This window comes from Ursus americanus, chromosome 4 (assembly GCF_024610735.1).
Source record: "Ursus americanus isolate L20-20 chromosome 4, mUrsAme1.1.p, whole genome shotgun sequence".
NCBI classification, from domain to species: Eukaryota; Metazoa; Chordata; class Mammalia; order Carnivora; family Ursidae; genus Ursus; species Ursus americanus.
The window spans coordinates 73,190,231-73,209,922 of NC_142130.1; the positions used below are offsets into that span (position 1 = coordinate 73,190,231).

A 19,692-nucleotide genomic window follows, 5' to 3' on the forward strand; every position below is an offset into this window, starting at 1 on the left:
ACCTCTCTATTCAATGTAAGAGCACAACAGACCTAAAGAATTTCTCTCTCCTGAGATTTTCCATTAGTGAATGTTTATATTGTACCTAAAACTCACAGGTTCCATACCATAATATCATAATCATTGGTTGCCTCACATTTTTATTATGGAAACTTTCAACCATAATCAAAAGTAGGGAGAATAATTCATTGACTCCTAGGTGTCAATACCTTAACAATTTTATTTCATCTCTCTTCCCTATCACACATGTTGAAGGCAAATTTCAATTACCTTAATGTTTTCCCTGTAAATACTTTATCATGCTTCTCCAACGCATTCAGACTTTTTAACATAACATCCATCGCAACGATTGGCATTTATTCATGGTATTATACTCTGTCTCAGCATTTTTAATAATTACGTGAGAAAATCTAAATTCAAAAATCATTTTGGATATGTTTAAATAACTGGGACACCATTCCGCTTTGTGGACATTTCTCCTGATAGTAACTGGCCAGGATGTGGTGAAGGGTAGTCTACGTCCTTGCAGAGAGCCAAGAACTGTGTGTTCAGGTCGGGCTTGAAGGGTATTAAAACTCAGAGGACAAAGTTTCAAACATCCTAGTTACGCCACTCAAACTAATGTCGCTAATCCCCCCACTCTCATATGCACTAAATTCCTGTCTACATTTTTTGGGGGGAAATAATAGTCTTTTTACCTGAATTATCAAAGATAGCCCCAGAGCAATAAAACCTCTTCTGCTTCAAAAAGATCATGCTTACTGTGATTTCCACAACAACGATCCTTTCCTAAATAGGTAAGTTATTTTAAATGGTTTAGCACACTCAGGGACAATTCAATTCAGGAATTTTTTTTAAAATTGGTTAAATAGTTATATTACATTCTATTAGTTTCAGGTGTACAATATAATAATTCAATATTTGCACACTCTACAAAGTGACGGCCATTGTAAGTCTAGTTACCATCCCTTACCATACAATTGACACCTTTCACCTTTTTTGGCCTCCCCTCAATTGTCTTCCCCTCTGGTATCTACCACGCTGTCCTCTGTACTTAGGAATTTGGGGGGGGGTTGTTTTTTAGATTCCACACATATGTGAAATCATACAGTGTTTGTCTTTCCCTGTCTGGCTTACTTCACTTAGCATAATATCCTCAAGGTTTACCTATATTGTCACAAATGGCAAGATTTTCTTCTCTTTTTATGGCTTAGTGTTCCATTGTGTGTCTATGACACATCTCCTTTATCTATCCATCTACTGATGGGCACTCAGATTGTTTCCATATCTTGCCTTTTGTAAGTAATGTTGCAGTAAACATAGGGGTGCATATATCTTTTAAAAATAGTATTTTCATTTTCTTCAGATAAAGATCCAGAGGTGGGATTGCTGGATCATAGGCTAGTTCTATTTTATAATGTTTTTGAGGAAACTTCATACTGGTTTCCACTGTGGCTGCACCAATTTTCATTGTCACCAACAGTGCTCAGGGGGTCCCTTTCTCCACTTCTCACCAATGCTTGTTATTTCTTGTCTTTAGGATAACAGCCATTCTGACAGTGTGAGATGATATCTCATTGTGACTTGGTTTTGCATTTCCCTGATAATTAGTGAGCATCTTTTCATGTGCCTGTTGGCCATTTGTACACCTTCTTTGGGAAAATACCTCTTCAGACCGTCTGCCCATTTTTAAATTGGATTGTTTGCTCATTTGCTATTGATACCTATCAGTCCTTCATGTATTTTGGATATTAGCCCCTCACTGAATATATGATTTGAAAAAAATCTTCTCACATTTAGAAGATTGTCTTTTTTATTTTGTTGATGGTTTCCTTCACTGTGCAGAAGATTTTTAGTTTGATGTAGTCTCTTCTGTTTATTTTTGCTTTTGTTGCCATTGCCTTTGGAGTCAGAGCCAAAAAAAAATATTGCCATGTGCTATGTCAAGGAGCTAACTGCCTGTGTTTTCTTCTAGGAGTTTTATGGTTGCAGGTTTTACTTTCAAGTCTTTAATCCATTTTGAGTTGATTTGTGTATGTGGTGTAAGATAGTGGTCCAGTTTCATTCTTTTGCATGTAACTGTCAGTTTTCCCAGCACCTTTTATTGAAGAAACTGTCCTTTACCCCATTGTATATTCTTGACTCCTTTGTAGTAAATTATTGTCCATACACGCATTGCTTTATTTCTGGGCTATTTTGTTGCATCGTTCTATATGTCTGTTGTGTGCCAATACCATACTGTTTGATTACTGTAATTTTGAAGTATAGTTTGAAATCAGGGAGGATGATACTTCCAGCTTTGTTCTTCTTTCTCAAAATTGTTTTGGCTATTCAGGTCTGTGGTTCTATACAAATTTTAGAATTACTTGCTCTAGTTCTGTGAAAAATGTCATTGGAATTTTGATAGGGATTGCACTGACTTTGTAGATTGCTTCGGATAGTATGGACATTTTAAGAAAATTAATTCTTTCAACATTTGCTACAACATGGACAGCACTGGAGGAGATAATGCTAAGTGAAATAAGTCAAGCAGAGAAAGACAACTATCATATGATTTCTCTCATCTATGGAACATAAGAACTAGGATGATCAGTAGGGGAAGAAAGGGATAAAGAAAGGGGGGGTAATCAGAAGGGGGAATGAAACATGAGAGACTATGGACTATGAGAAACAAACTGAGGACTTCAGAGGGGAGGGGGGTGGGGGAATGGGATAGACTGGTGATGGGTAGTAAGGAGGGCACGTATTGCACGGTGCACTGGGTGTTATACACAACTAATGAATCATCGAGCCTTACATCGGAAACCGGGGATGTACTGTATGGTGACTAACATAATATAATAAAAAATCATAAAAAAAAAAAAAAAAAAAAAAAAAAAAAAAGAAAATTAATTCTTAGAATCCATGGGCAGAAAATATCTTTCCATTTATTTGTGTCTTCTTCAATTTCTTTCACCAATGTCTTACAGTTTTCAGTGTACAGATATTTTACCTCCTTGATTAAATTTATTCCTACGTATTTTATTCTTGTTTGTACCATTGTAAATGGGATTGTTTTCTTAATTTCTCTTTCTGATGGTTCATTATTAGTATATAGAAATGCAATCAATTTCTGTTTATTAATTTTGTATCCTTTAACTTTACTGAATTCATTTATTCTAAAACTTTCTGGTAGAGTTTAGGGTTTTCTATATTGTCATGCCATTTGCAAATAATGACAGTTTTACTTCTTTCTTTCCTATTTGGAAGCCTTTTATTTCTTTTTCTTGCCCATTTACCATGGCTAGGACTTGCAGTACTAGGTTGAATGAAAGTGGTGAGACTGGGCATCCTTATATTGCTCCTAATCTTGAAGGAAACGTTTTCAGCTCTTCACCATTGAGCGTGATGTTTTCTGTGGGTTTGTTGTATATGTTCTGTATGATGTTCAGGTAGCTTTATCTTCACTCTGTCGAGAGTTTTGATCATAAGTGGATGTTGAATTTTATCAAGTGCTTTTTCTGCATCTCTTGAGATGATCATATCATTTTTATTCTTCCTTTTGTTAATGTGAGGTATCACATTGAATGACTTGCAGATGTCGAACCATCTTTACGTCCCTGGAACAAATCCCACTTGATCATGGTGTATAATTCTTTTAATGTATTATTGAATTCAGTTTTCTCATATTTTTGAGGATTTACCCATCTCTGTTCATCAGGGACATTGGCCCGTCATTTTTTTGTATTGTTCTTGTCTGGTTTTAATATCAGGATAGTGTTGGCCTCATAAAATGAGTTTGGAAGCATTCGTTTTTCTTCAAATTTTTGGAAGAGTTTGAGAAGGATCAGTAACTTCTAAAAAAAAAAAAAGGGAAAGTTGAGGTCAATAAATCTAATTGTGGACAAGCTGCTTCCCAGGATGAGCTGTACACACAGCACTTTCACTTTAGGAGTTAGCTGCAACTCCCTGGAGGAATATTTATGACGATCCAAAGACTATCAGCTGAAGCCACCAAATAGGTATGAAAGCTCTGTTGGAGCTGAAGGGACAGTTCTTCTTACAAAGAGGTAAAATAATAGATCATAGTAAAGGAAATAAACTCATTTCTTAAAAAAATAAATAACAAATTTGTATATTGATATATATGAAAGACTGAGTACACGTAAGAAGAAAATGAATGACAATAATCCAATCAAAAAAATTGTAATTTTTCCTAATGTTTCGAACCCACTGATTTGTTCCGGTTCCTCCAATTCTCTTTGGAGAATCTTTTTAAAAATTGTTAATGGTGATAATTAGCCCTGGTTAAAAAAACCAGAAACTAAGAAATTGCCATTGTTTTAATACGCTAGTTGCCCCTACAGAAAATAGCAACAATTAGTTTGTCTTGCTTTTTTGTTTTGTTTTGTTTTGCTTTTACCTTAATTGAGTATGTCAGTATCATTAAACACAGAAATCTACTGCTCGTTTTGTGACCAGTGGATGCTAATCATTTTACAAACTTAAGCAATGATGGTTTTTCTACACATAAAAATGCACATGCAAGTTGGCTTGAGAAGAGGAGAGGCAGTAATTAAATATTTTGAACTGCTTACACTCAGGTATAAATGGAACATTAATAATCTATGCCTATGGTAATAATTTTGACCGCTTTTACATCATTTTCAATTTTTTTAAATAGCTTTGAATGATTTAATCTGCTGAGGACTAAGCCATCAGGCTTTGCAGGTTTATATATAACAAGAAAGACAAAGTGTAAGAGAATGAACCCTTTCATAACTAATACTACTACTCAAAACTTCCTCTTTTCATAGGATTTTATAGTTTTCCAATGACATTTTAACCTTCTTCATTTGATTTCACAGTTACCTGTGAGTTAGGAAAAAAAAAAACCATTATTGCCCATTATTCTCCAATGTTCAGAGGAATTACAAAATAGGTGATTTTTCTGGGTTGCCGGAACTGTTATACACCTTAATCAGAATTGCAGTTACATGAATGTATACACATGTAAAGTTCCGTCAAGCTATATATACTTACAAGTTATGCAAATTATGCCTTAATAACAATATTAGCAGTATGCTCAAATTTGGGTGAACTAGAGAGGTTTTCATATACCATGGAACGACGTTTAAGTCCTATTAAGGGGATCGTCAGTAGAAGCTTCTTGCTGAAATAATATGGCTATTCAGTTAGATAAATAAATAAACTTTCACTGAAGTGGTAAGAAATTTTTCTTACTAAACAAAATGCAAAAGAATTTCCTAGTGTAGTAGTCAATGTCTACATCCTTTTTAGGAGTCAGATGATGCACAAAGTGATTTCATTGACTTTTTAATGAAATACCCAATTATATAAGTAGCTGCTCAGTTAATAAATAGAACCAAATTAGTTTTTCCTTTTCTTTCTTTGTGATTTAGCCATTCTAATTCTTGCCCCAGTGGACCACAGAGCTGGTCATGAAGCAACACTTATTGTTTTACCTGCTTAAATTACATGAATTTACCACTCGGTGATTTAGAATTAACCTGGAGAAATTTAGAGTATGTGTCGGTCTCCATATAATGAGACATCTGTAGGTTTATGGTAGGGGGGGAAGAGAGAAGAGGGTTGACAGACACTTCAACGTTTACTTCTCTGTGGCTTTGTAAGGCAGAGGTTATCGAAAACGCAAATCCATTTTCCAGTGCCCAAGTGAACATATTTACTACAGCTCTGTTTTGCACAACATTACATAAGTAACTTGAGCACCCAGATATAGTTCAGAGAGATTACAGAGGTACTGGTGATGGCTGACATAGGTCATCATGTCAAAGCGCATTCCAACCACACCTAAGATACAGAAGAATCACATAAAAACGCCTCATGCATTACTGATGCCAGTAATACAGATCTGGTAGGACTGGAGCACTGGAACTAATGTATTTTGACTGGGGTTAGCAGTCCTCTATACCAAAAAAGGACAACTCTTTATAAATAGTCTCTCTTCATGCATGGCATGACTTAGAGAGTATTAGTGGTATATTCAGGCACAATACGGGTTATCTCAAAAAAAAAAAAAAAGAAAGAAGAAGGATTCCACCTTGGGATTCTAAAGGCCAACTTAATTCAGATGACTTCTAGCTCTCTTGAATAGACAGTAAAAAATTCATCTCAAGGTAGCATGCATCTGGAATTACCTATTGAGTCTTCATTGAAATTTCTTTAGGAATTTCTCCCAGACTGAAGTGGAGTGTCTAGAAGTTATTGCGCTTCCTTGCTTTTTTTTTATTAATAATTACAGATCTCAACAATCAAAGGACAGAATAAAATTATGATCTTTTTTATGGCTCACACATACTGTCATTTTGGTTTGTTGATGTGATTGAAAATCATTTTAGTGAAATAAATCAGGGCCTCCTGCAGTTCTTTTGCTTCTCATAGCAACAAAAATAAATGAAAGACATTCGTAGTAATTATTCCTTTATGTAACTGATGAGATGTTAGCATACACAGAAGCAGTTTTGCGCTAGAGAGAGCAAGCAGGACAGGATGGCCCAGAGCCACGGTCGTTGCCACCATCACAGCCGCCTGACCACTTTTACTTCAGTTTACTATGTGTGTGTGTTGTGTGTGCATGTACACACAGCATGATTTTGTCTCATTCTGACCCCATCAGGCATCTTCTTTTGAGTCTTCCTCAAAATGTTGACATGTTGAAACAACCGTACATTTCAAGGGTATATCAACTAACAGGGATGAAATGGCAATCTTGAGTTGAATTGAATAAGGCTTGTATATAGTGCTGGCATCTGAATGAACTCCCTTGAGCATTTATTTTTTTATGCAATATTGGGATTGTGGCCTCTCTGCTTCGTTTTTCACTTCACATCTGCTGATATAAAGTTTAGCAAGAGCAGACAATTGTTTCTAACTTAGAACATCAGAATGATAAAAACTGTAATATACAGTTAGTAATATTATTTTCTCCGAGGCAGAAGAACTCACTGGCGTAAACTCAAAAGCTACATTTCCTTGGCTTTTGTCTTAAAGTAGAACTGACAGCCATGAGTTAAGGAAATAATTACGGGAAAGGATGCAGGGGAATATAAACCAAGAGAGAAGAGACATGTAATACCTATGAATTACAACTTGGTGTGGTCAGCATTTTATTTGTAGAGATAGTCTGACTATGTATTATCTGTACATAAATAAATATGGTCACAGTATGTGTAAAATATTTATAAATTACTTGTCAGATGCAAGTACTTATTTATATTTGATTTTTACTGCTCCTATCACCACACAATCAAGGCACTTTAAGGAAATTAAAAACACAAGTTAGTTCTAGCTGTATCTATAATGAATTCAACTTCATAAAAATAATTAATCCTGCATCTGAAATATAATTCTGGTAGGTTGACTTCCTGTTCTAAGTAATAAATGTAAGTAGCCCGTGAAACATTGTTTAGAAGCATCCAGGTTAAGGTGGTAGATGACATCTGCATCATTTAATTTCTCTCCCACAGAATTTAACAAAATGAGAAAAACAAAGCAAAAGCCAATCGAAAAAGTTCACCCACAGCCACGAAACAAGAACAAGAGAATAACAGCATGCAACCTAATAAACTAGTACGAAGGAAGAAACGTTTCCAGAGGGGCAGGAAAAATGTACAAAAACAGATGAGCTCCCAACCATGCCCTCATCCTCAGAAAGAGCTTGTAAATACTCCCTAATACCATATACATAGTGTAAAGAAAATTCAATCTTTTTCTTTTGATTGAACACTGGTGGAAAATGCTCCAGGGGAAAAGTGGATGAAGTCGGGAAGAATGAACTACAAGGTGACCTCTGATGGAAGTAAAGGCTCCAGGGTTACACGGTGAATGGATCCTACCCTGTAGTAGCTTCCACTAGGTAGAGTGACTCTAGAATGGAGCTGTGGGCACAGGGCAGAGGAGAGAGGAGAGCCCTGAGTTCTAATAAAGATTACATGCCACATCACCTGAACTGTCCCCTGTGCATGACCACCTCCCCTCCTCCCAACCATCTGGCTACAGAAAATTGACCAGAATGTGAAATATTCAGCTTTTAGACTTTAGCTTGGTGGAACAAAAGGATGGATCCAGAAAATACAGGGTAGTGTTGGGCACTTTAATTTTTAAGGGAAATTAAGTATTCGAACTCAGCCATTCACATGTAAGCAAGAAGAAAAGATAAGATTCCATCTTAAAAGAAAATATGAGTACATTGCTTAAAAGTCGAAGAAAATTCCTCGCAGTTGTTGCATTCTGTAAAATGACTCAGTAAGAACACAAATTCAGTAAATCAGGCACTTAAAGACAAGTCTTTCTTTCAGCCCTAAGACCCACCATTATTCTGAAGGAGGTCAGTGCACCTGTGGTTCAGCTCATCTCCAGTCCTCTCTACATTTCTATGCTGAATCAGCACCTACGTCCACAATCTTAAATTCCAATATTCTATTCACAACACAACAACCCCATCCATCTGGGTTCCCACTATTCTCAGTCTTCCATTTCCAGCCTCTGCCTTTTCTCTAACCCATCATCCCCTCTTGCTCCAACTTCCTTTCCTATCCAGTACAGATCCCATGAACTATGATCCTAATCACCAACTCTATTCTACTAGAAATATTGTTTCTCTTGGTTTCTGTGAGTCCACCTTTTCTTGGTTTTGCTCTCTGGTGTCTTCTGTACTAAAACATTTTTCCACCATTGTTCCTAGAGGTGAGTCTTCCCTGGGATTTCATCTCTGCCCTCTTCTGCCCTCTCCATAGGTATCATTTTGCTTTTGTTGCTGTAACAAAATGATCACAAACTTAAAACATAAATTTATTGTTTTATAGTTATGGAGGTCAGAAGTCCAAAACCAGTTTCATTGGGCTAAAGTCAAGGTGTTAGCAAGGCTGGTTTCTTCTGGATTTCTTGAGGGAAAAATCTGTTTTCTTTCCTTTTCCAGTTTCTAATGGCCACCTGTGTTTCTTAGCTCGTGGCTCCTTCCTCCGTCTTCAAAGAGCAAAACTTCAATCTCTGTTTCCACCATCACATTGCCTTCTCTGACTTTGATTTCTCCTGAGTCTCTTTAGTAAGGAGCATTATACCAGGCCCACCAGATAACCCAGGATAATCTTAGTTTTATCTTAATCTTAAATCCTAATTTAATCATATCTGCAAAGTCCCTTTTGAATTTAAGCTAACAGTCACAGATCCCAGGGATTAGGATGTAGATATATTTGGAGAGGGGACATTATTCAGACTATCATACAATCCATTGTTCCTGAGATTTTAATTCCAGAGTCTTTTAACTGTAACTCCTATACTAAAGATTCTCTAAATTAGTTTCTGTGGCTGAGACTTTTCTGCTAAGCAATAGACCTACCTCTCCCATTCCTCCATGAATTAGTGAGTGAGTATTCCAGACACTTCAAATTCAAAGTATCTGAATAGTTACCAGTCTGTCTTTTTTGCATTTTATCTTAATAAAATTGTCCTCTCTTTCTCATATATTTAAGCTTGTCCTTCAATCTGCACCAGTTACATTAGGGTATAACCATAATTAAGGGGCCCCATTCTTCCATTTTCACCTGCTTCCTCAAAAAAGCCTCTCCAATGTCCTCTGACTAGGTTAAACTTCTCTATTGTATGCTACCTATAAATGTTATAAACATTATCAACCATCCCATCTATGGTATTTAGCACACTATAATTTTACACAGAAATATAATTTTATATCAATTTCTTACTGTGACTATTTTACTCACCTGTTTCCTCCACTAAACCATAAGCTCCCTGAAGAAGTAAAGCACAATTGCTGTTACATAATAGTGTGTTTCACTAACTTTACACAGGTCCTGGGGCTTAGAAGACACTCAGCAAATACTTGTTAGATGAATGGATGATTAAGTCCCTGTACTCTGCCGGGAACTGGGCAGGTGTTTGAAAGAAAAGAATAAACCATCCAAACACAAGCAGGTCCCACTACTTTTTGAAAGCCTTCTTTTAGTAGCTTTGGGTTAATTTTGATGAGCAGGGAAGTTATTGAAGTTTATTTTTATAGTACTTTTCCCTAAAAAATTAGTGCATAAGCAAGACTGGCATTTTTTCCTGTTCAGTTTTCTTGGTAAAGAATGCAGATACAAGTTTCTTTTTATTGACATGCAGAAATGGCTTTAAATTGAGTAAGGCAATTTTTTGGTCCTGGGCCGATACTTCCATATTTTGAGGGGAAGGGGACATGAAAGACAATGCCACTATAGTAAATATTACTTTTTCATAATTTATGGAATCCTAGTCTCAATGGTTAAAGTTTCCTAGAGCTGGAGTTGTGGTTAGCAATAAATAGTCTTGCCATTTTTTGATGGTCACCTGACTTTGTGGTAAGGAACTGGAAAGAGAAAGGTGACCTTCATTATTACCCTACTTTCCAGTAACCCCAAAATTGTGACACAAGATCTTCTAATTTGATCATGTGGCTAATGTGAGTACAAAGAAAAACAATTGCCCCTAACATATGTAGATTTAACTCAAATAAGGCTCAAGACCACCACAAAAGAATGCCATCATAGCCTTTTCCTAAAAATGAAGTTTGATAAAAACTTTAATTTCCTATCTCCATTCATCCTTCTGAATAATTGGAAAATACAAGCTGAAAATTTAATTTATTATATTTTTTATTGAAAATTAGTTAGCAACAGATAAATTAGAGTAGATAAGAAAGAGAATGAAGACATCAAAGACCTCAAAAAGTCAGAAAGAACTCCTTCCTGAAATCAGATTTCATGATATAAGAAATATCCTACATTGCAAATATGGTTATTTCTAATAATATATCTGCCAATGGCAGTCAGAAATACCATTTCCACAATTTTTGCACAGTGTTTGCGTATTTTATACATATGAACTCCTTGAGTTAAGAGTATCCAATTTCCTAATCGGAAAATGGATCTACTGATTTATAATATGTTTTCTGAGTACAATTCAACCTCCACTCCTGTAATGTTTCAAGTGCAATTCCTAATCTTGAGTAGCTGGTGGCAAGGAACGGATAAGAATTACATCTGAAAATCTCTATGTCCTCTGAATGGGGTCTTGATAGAACTTCTAGCACCCAGCCAAGTATCAGGTTTTACAATCTATAAGGCCTCCTACTCTTCGTCATCATTCAAGATGGTATACTTAAGGGCCTCTTCATCATTTCACTACAGCTTGGTATTTGAAGAACGCAATCAAGATTTATTTATAGGGAACGTGGAGCTGCTTGAACTTGACAGTAGTCTAGTGTTTACTTCCCTCTTCCTACCTACTAGAATAAGAATTCAGCAAATGGCCATTCTGTCTTTGTTTCAAAACTAGTCAACCCCTTTTTTTTCTCTAGTTAGGCAGTAAGATTTTACTGTAAGACCTGGGGCAGCTTCCCATTGACAAATCCTGTTCTTTGAATTAGAGAAACTCACAAGGCTCAGGGGCACCTTTCGTTTTCAGTGCCCATATGAACGTTTGAAGAGGTTTGACTAAAGATAATAAGGTGATACTTCTTTTTCCTGGCTTTTCAAATTGGAATTAATAAATGATGTCTTTAGTTGATTAAATCTTAAAGCCAATTAATACCAAAGAGTTCTTGTGAAATTAGTCAGATTCCGTAATTTGAAAGAAATTTGTACATGTGATAGCACAATTCAATATTTATAAAGGTTTCTTTCTACGACTGAAGAGATACCTGTTAATGGGTTTCTAAAAATAAGGAGATTCAGTAATTATCACTTAAATAACTCGTTATCTATCTCAGAACTATAATAGTCAAGCTTTTTATCATTTCAAATTCAGATTTAGAGGAGAGTGAAGAGAAACCGTGGTCACTCTTCTTTTCATAAAGGTGGCCTACCACATTATGTCACTTTTCCAAAGGTATGATGGAGTAATCATGGAGGTTGTTTTTGCTTTTGCAAAAGAGGCTTCATTTAAATTCCCTAAGCCAGTACCGAATTTTTTTCAACTCTATTTTCGTCCTTTTCCCCCTGCTGCCACCTCATTGTTTTACAAGTAATGATAAATGTGATAATGAGTAATGACATCTATTCATGGAAAATGTGAAAGGTCTGAAGTTACAGTACTTTTCATTAGGAAAATGTGTGTCTCGCAGAGTCAGGCACTTTGACTTAATCAGCCCAGCTCCAATTCTGTAAAAGAAATGAATTTTCCTTAAATTTCATAGTGTCCCTGTTTCTTCCTCCCACCGCCCCCCTCCACTTCAGTCCTATTAACTACACAAGATTTTTCATGGTGTTTAAGTGTAAAGAAATGTTTCAACTCTTATTTTTATCCATTAAAATGCAAATGATGTAAGGCTTTCTGATTGTTTAATCCCCTAGGAGCTTTTGTATATGCAACATTGAGTACATGTTTTCAAAGTGAATTCTTCTATATCCTTCATCTTCTCCCCTCCAATATGCAGGACACAGTGAATGATTAGTGGTAAGCCAGGAAAGCGAGATGTACGTAGAGATTAAAAATGACCTTGCTTTCTTGGTCTCCATTTGGGACTAGCTGTATGCTGCACAGAGGCCATTTTAAAAACTTGACATTACCCTTGTTAGTTCTATGGCTCTTGCCTATCAGAATTTCAAACTATTGATCTCTAAATTGATGTATGTTACTTGACCTCCAACTAAAAAACTCCCTATGTAGTTAATGTAAGAAAAAAGATCTACCACAAAAGTCCGTGGGTTTAGAAATATAGAAATAGGGATTTTTGTCAGTCTGACTTGCGAAGATAAGAAGAGTTGTCAAATATTCCATTAACAAGCATTTACTCCTACAGATATAGCATATCTATATAACACCAAATACATAAGGAAATACATACTACTACCAAAAAAATGTAAATTTCTACAAAAAGAATGAAATCAATGTATCTGTAGTGCAGAGTGGGTAGGAATTTTTTTTAAAGATAATATACATCTTTTTTATATTTATCAATCTGTATCTCTGCTATGTGTATTATATATGTACATCTCTGGAGCTAATCCTAGGCATGTTTTAATATTGTGAGCAAACAGACCAGCCAGTATTATGAGGCCTGTGTGTGCGGGATGCTGTTGCTCTGAGGTATGTGATGTGTGGTTTGCTGTATTTATAGCCCCTCACTTTCTAACCATTGTGTTCTCAACCCATTTCTGTACTTGCCCTTTATTTCCAAGTGACATTTTTAGTCATTCAAAACAAAAAATAGGGGCGCCTGGGTAGCTCAGTTGGTTAAGCATCGGACCCTGAATTTCGGCTCGGATCATGATCCCAGGGTTCTGGGATCGAGCCCCACATCAGGCTCCACACTCAGCGGGGAGTCTGCTTGAGGAAATTCTCTCTCCCTTTCCCTCTGACCTTCCCCTCTCTCTCTCTAAAATAAATAAATAAATCTTTCTAAAAATAACAAACGAAAAAAAATAGTATGTCATATATATGTAATGTATCATATATAAAAGTACATATGTATGATTTATTATTGTTTAGTTGATGTAAGTAGGTATATTATTTATTTTTACTTATGTAAGTATACATATATAAGAAATAATATATGTACGTATATATATGTGTATAAGTTTCTCAGTCATCTTCTTAACTTTCACTGAGTGATATCAATGTGCCTTTTTGAAATGACCTACCTGTATCCAAATATCCCCTTCTAGAAACTCAAGGCCATTCACCTTTAGTATCTTCCCTTTCTTCACTCTCTTCCAGGAATACTTACCACCCAGGCCGTATATGTCATCTAGATTTGGCTTTCCTTGGCCCATTTCATGCTTCATCAAAATGTACCTATTTTGTGTCTCAGATCTTCAGGTTCTCAGTCAGTATTATAAACTAATCTACTTTCCACATTAATATTTGCATATATCTACCTATTATTCCATGTAAGTTATAGAAGGAAGTTGGTTAAAACTACAAATCCGCTGTCATAGTAAGGAAGTCAGGCAGGCTCGCATGTAAGATATTGGTATTTAGTACCTTAATGAGCCCTTTTGGGGCTTCTTGAATTGCCTGATTTAATTAGCTTTCTGCACTTTCAGGAAGTAAGATCTATTTTGAATTGCGAATGTTCAAGAAACATATTCCCAAACCCATGGTGGCCCAGCCAAGTCAATAGACATATCAATTATGGCTCTTTTGGGGAAGACTGTATCAAATGTAGGTTCTTGGATCTGATTAGAATATTTCCTTTTCCCTGATCTTGTTTTCATTATAACTATTAGCTGTCAAAAACAAAATAAATTTTCACCTAAATTACTTTTGAGCATAATATTCATTTTTTGTTCCTAACAAATAACACCTGAATATAACCATTATCAACAAACTCCTCTTTTCTGTCTCTGAACCAGATTACAAGAAAGCTTTTCTACTACAGATCCATGTGACCATCTTGTAGTCGCTTTACTTCCCGGACAATAAATATTTATCTTAGTAAGTGTTTACCTAAGTAAGTGTGTGGCCATTTGAAGACGCAGTATGTAAAGTTCTTCAGATTCCCTGCCTGTCTGAAAAAGGACATTTCAAAGGAGGCTTTTGGTTCAATCAGCCTCCCAGACCCCAAACATTACTTCTTGTAGCTTTAAAATGCTTCCCCTCTTTTTGGATGGAAACGACGGTAGGATAGTTTTATTTCTTGGAGTCAAAAGATTTTTTGGACCACTTGACAAAGGTAACAATGCTGCCTGCTTGCCGTCTATCTGAGGAGTTTTGCAAGTGTTGGAAAATTAAATTCTTAATCTATAAAGATTCTTATTCAAATAAACTATTTGATTCAATAACACAAATTTAATTGCTCCTTGAGTTTGAAAAGCATTGTTTTTATAATATGGTAATTACTTTAAACTGGTTCATATTATAAGCTATTCAAAGGCTTTAAGCAAAAACTAAATGAATCATATCTGTAAAAGTAGCAACTGGCCTCAAATGTAAATTTAGTCTTAAATAAAATTATATGCTTCAAATTAACAAATATTAAATATTTATATAAAATTACATAGTATATTGCTTTACTTATTCTCTTCCTTATTTAATTCATCAATTCAGATTTTTTTACTAACGCAGTTTAACTCTATGCCTATGTCATTTCAGCATGAAAAGTAGGCTACATGGAACAAATTTCTGTTCTTCATACATAAGTAAGAGCTTTCATAATACATTAGAATCTTCTAGAAACAAATTATGCCTTTCTTATTAATAGGTCCAAAGATGCAAGAATGAAGAGGAAACTAAAATTTCCTAAAAATTAGCTCTTATATCTCATATACCTAGAAATGTGATCCAATGTTCTATCACAAGAGATTTGTAAAGGATTCATAATAGAGAGAGCCATAGAAAGCCAAGCACTTAAAAAAAATTTAACTTGCCAAAATTTCAAAAGCCTTTCTAACACTTACCAGTGCCACAGGAGTGATGCATTTACTGGAACGATGCATTTGTAGTCTGAAGAAATACGGTAATACTACGTGGATTTCTGTTGTATTAAAATTTTCCCTTTGCTAGGATTTTGAGGCCAAGGAATTCACATTAGTTTTGCCTGAGCTTGTCATCCTAAAACTCTCCTGTCTACATTTAGTTAGTATTATATTATTTTAAACTAAAAGCTAAGTTGCTTTTGCAATTGCTCACAATTCACTTTACTATTCACTTTACTATGTACACTTTATCTCTCAAAAAAATGTGTATGTATATATGTACACACACACACACACACACACCTCGGCTGGAATGGTATCGTTCATTTCTTTGCACTATCCAACTGCATTAAAATCATACAGTGAGTGCCCCGGTGCAGATATCACAGCGGTCATCACAACTAAATCAGGAAACCAAGCCACTAACTGGCTCTGTGACCCTGGGTCATTCATCTCACCTTTTGAGGCTTCTGGTCCTTCTAACATAAAATGAGGTTATTATACTCTTTCTAAGATACCTCCCAAGTATAAAATCCCACGGTGCCTCGTTAAGGAAAGAAGTAGAGGAAAGGAGTAATGTGAACATGTAGGAAGGAAGAGTACCCAATTCAGAGCACGAGCTGCCAAATCTTTGGCAAAACTATTGATGTGTTTGCAAACCAGAGGGATGGTTGTAGAGAAGCCAGCAGAAACAGAGAGAGATCTCTCTGAAGACGGGATGGTGTGGATCCAGATTTGTGAGTTTGATGCTTTTCTTTAATGAATGCATCATCCAACCATGGGCAGCCTAGGTAGCAAAAAGCCTCGAGTGTCAAAATTAAGTGAAGACACACCTAGCAAAACAGGTGAAAATTAAGAAAATCCCTAAAAATAAGAAGGACAGAGAGGTGATTCTAATCTCTGAGCAACAAGGATTAGGCTGAAAAAGCAGCAGTGGGAAGATGTAAGAATGGGGTAGATAGATAAGCAGCTCTATGTCTTGGGGATAGGGGAGTGGGACAAATTTGTAGATTGATATATGAATTTATACTCAGGAAAAGGAGTCAGTCAATAAAACAGACTCTGAGTGGTCTCAGATATTGGATTAACAGGCAAAGATTTCAAGGTAGCTGTCATAAATGTGTTCAAGAATAATGAATATGGTTAAAGAACTGAAGGAAAATATCTGTGAATAAACAGATAATCTAAACAGAAATTCTAGAAAATTATAGTTATTAAAATGAAAACTTTGCTGGATGGGCTTGATAGCAAAATTGTACTTGGCAGAAGAAAGAATTATTGAACCCGAAAATAAATCAGTATAAATTACCCACTTTGAGGACTAGAAAGAAAAAAAATTAAAGAAAAATGAACAATACTTTAGGATATGATCTATCCTGAAGAATAAATATTCTGTGTGCCCTTGAGAAAATGTGTATCCTGTTGCTGCTGAATGGAATTCTTGGTATATGTTTGTGAGGTCCGTTTGGTCTAACGTGTGGTTCAAGGGCAATATCTACTTGTTTCTCTTGTCTGAATGATCTACCCATTGTTGAAAGTGGGGTATTGAAGTCCTCACTATTATTGTATCGTTGAATAGTTCTCTCTTCGTAGCTACTGGTATTCATTGGTATTCGTTGACTATACGTAGGCACTCCAATGTTCATATAGATTTATGATTATAATCCTCTTAATAAATTGATCCCTTTCTGATGAACCTCTTTGTCACTTCTTACCATTTTTGGCTTAAAGTCGATTTTGTTTGATAGGAGTATAGCTGTCCCTGCTCTCCTTGAGTTTTCACTTGCATGGAACATCCTTTGCCATTCTTCACTTTGAGCTTGTGTGTGTCCTTAAAGCTTAAGTGAGTCTCTTGTAAAGTAGCATATGGTCAGCTCTTTTTTTTTTTTTTTAAGTGCATCCAGCCACTCTATGTCTTTTGATTGAATAATTCAGCCCATTTACATTTAGCAAATTATTGATAGGTAAGGTCTTACTAATGACATCTTATTAATTGTTTTCTGGATGTTTTATAGTTTCCTGTTCCCTTCTTCCTCTCTTACTGCCTTCCTTTGTGGATTTTCTGCAGTTGTATGCTTTGATTCCCTTCCCTTTATCTTTTGTAAATCTATCATTGGTTTTTCGCTTTGTGGTTTCCACGAGGCTTACGTAAAACGCCTTATAAATACAGCAGTCTATTTTATGCTGGTAAAAACTTAACTTCTATTGCATACAAAAACTTTACACTTTTACTCTCCCCTTTTATTTTTTGATGTCACAATTTACCTCTTCTCATATTGTGTATTCATTAACAAATTATTGTAGCTATAGTTATTTTTTAGTCCTCTTTAACCTTTATACTAGAGTTAAGTGTTTAACATTCCACTATATTACAGTATTAGAATATTCTGAATTTGACTCTGTACTTACCATTACCAGTGTGTTGTATATCTTCATATTTTTTCATGTTACTAATTTCCGGGGATCCATGGGTGAGGTGTTCACAGGGGTTCATGGGTGGGCTTCTTGATGGAGTCCATGATGCAATTAGTAGGATCCATATTCTTTTATGCCCTCCAAGAGTCCTAGCCATTGCTCTCCCAGCCTTTTTACACACACACACACACGCACACGCACACACACCCATCATGCAGCTCATCGTTCAGTAATCTAGATGGGGCAAGAAAGAAATCAGCCCCTTTGGCAAGATCCAGCACAGCTGAAAGTTCTCTCACATGCTCTCCCTTTCCCCTGTGGGACAAATGGGCCAGGAAAATCTCTGTTGGCCCTGAGACATGTCACCCTGGAGGAGGGGAGATGTGGGAAAGTTGAACTATTCCTCTTACCCACTCCTATGAATCCAGATATATATGTTTCTGCTCCAACAAGGTGCTGGTACTTCTCCTCTGGAAACCTGGACTTCCACAAAGGCCCTCTTGTCCATGGGTGCTTGTCTAAGACAGTGTTCTCCAGGGGTTCCTGGACCACAGCTGAAGAGCAAGAGCTAGATCATAAACCACTACAGAGTCCACAACTAGGACCAATGTCTGTCTGCCTATTGCCCAATGCACAGCTGGGCATGACTCCTACCCATGTCCCTTGGCATATGGTGCTGGATTCCACAGCTCCCACAGAGGCACTTTGATGATGGATGGATGCTGAATTTTTATTGGTGAGGTGGGGAACAAAAACAAGGAATGTCTTCTGCCACCGTGATGGTGATGTCACTCTGCGTCCAGGGATTTCGTTGAGGGCTGGTCACATTGGCACTTTCTCCCTACACAACCAGCCATGATTTCCAAAGTTCCAGACTCCCAGAAGAAAAGCAGGTATTTACTATGAATCACATACAAATTAGGTAAACTGGTACAGCAGGGTTTAGTGCCCAAGGCATGCAAATCAGTCTTACGATTTAGTAACAGGGAAAATTCCAAAGTCAAGTTTCCATGCACCAGGCTCACGAGCAAGTTCTTCAAAGAGCAACATCAGACCGGCTATATTAACTCCTTCCTACACAGGCTCCTGGCACCGTTTCTGCCCCCATCTGAGCTATTTCCTTTCCTCAGCTACAGTTGACTCTGGTTTGGATTTTATTCCCCAAACTTGCGGCAATAGCCTCATTACATCCTCTGCAGAGAAAACGGGCACCAGCCAAGTAGCTCCGCCTCTTCCCACGTCAGACTGTCACTTCCACAAATCTCTTCCTTCAAGCTTTTAAATGCTAGTGATTCCAACCTCTTCTTTGTTCATTTAGACCAGGAGTGATCACTGTGTCCTGCAATCTCTATTTCTCTATTTTATGTTTTTAGTGTTTTTTTTTCTTTTTGAGTTACATTGTTAACAATCTGATACTTCGCTTTAAAACATTTATAGTCCTATTAAGTTGTATCTGTTCAGATGCCCACTGTGCTCTTTGCTAGACCCTGACTGATACAAAAGCAAAGACCATGTTCCTCTGGCAGAGGTGGTTGATGAGCAAGAACCCACAGGATTTATTGATTCATTCCTCATTGTTCTCCCTTCCTGGTACCAGCTTTGGGGTGTGAAGCAGCTGCACAACAGCAACAGTTTGCAGCACTCGCTGCAAATCGACTGACCTCTGATGACACCTGTGGTGGGTAAACTTGAAACAGAATTTGAGCAGCAGCCTCCCCAGATTCCTGTCCTCCCGTTCTTCGGGTGGTATTTCAAGTGCTTCTGAAGCTTCTTCCTCCTTGTAACATCTACAGGGATTTCTGATTCCCGGGCTAAATGTGATAGATACATGGGTCCACAGGCTAGTTATCAAAACTAGAGG

General features: G+C 36.6%; 1 pseudogene across 1 annotated transcript in view; it reads left to right on the forward strand.

Moving 5' to 3' along the window:
* The window catches only part of LOC148110271 (eukaryotic translation initiation factor 1 pseudogene), a 128,046-nt pseudogene that overhangs the window by 60,158 nt on the left and 48,196 nt on the right, over nt 1-19,692 (forward strand). The window lies entirely within an intron of this gene.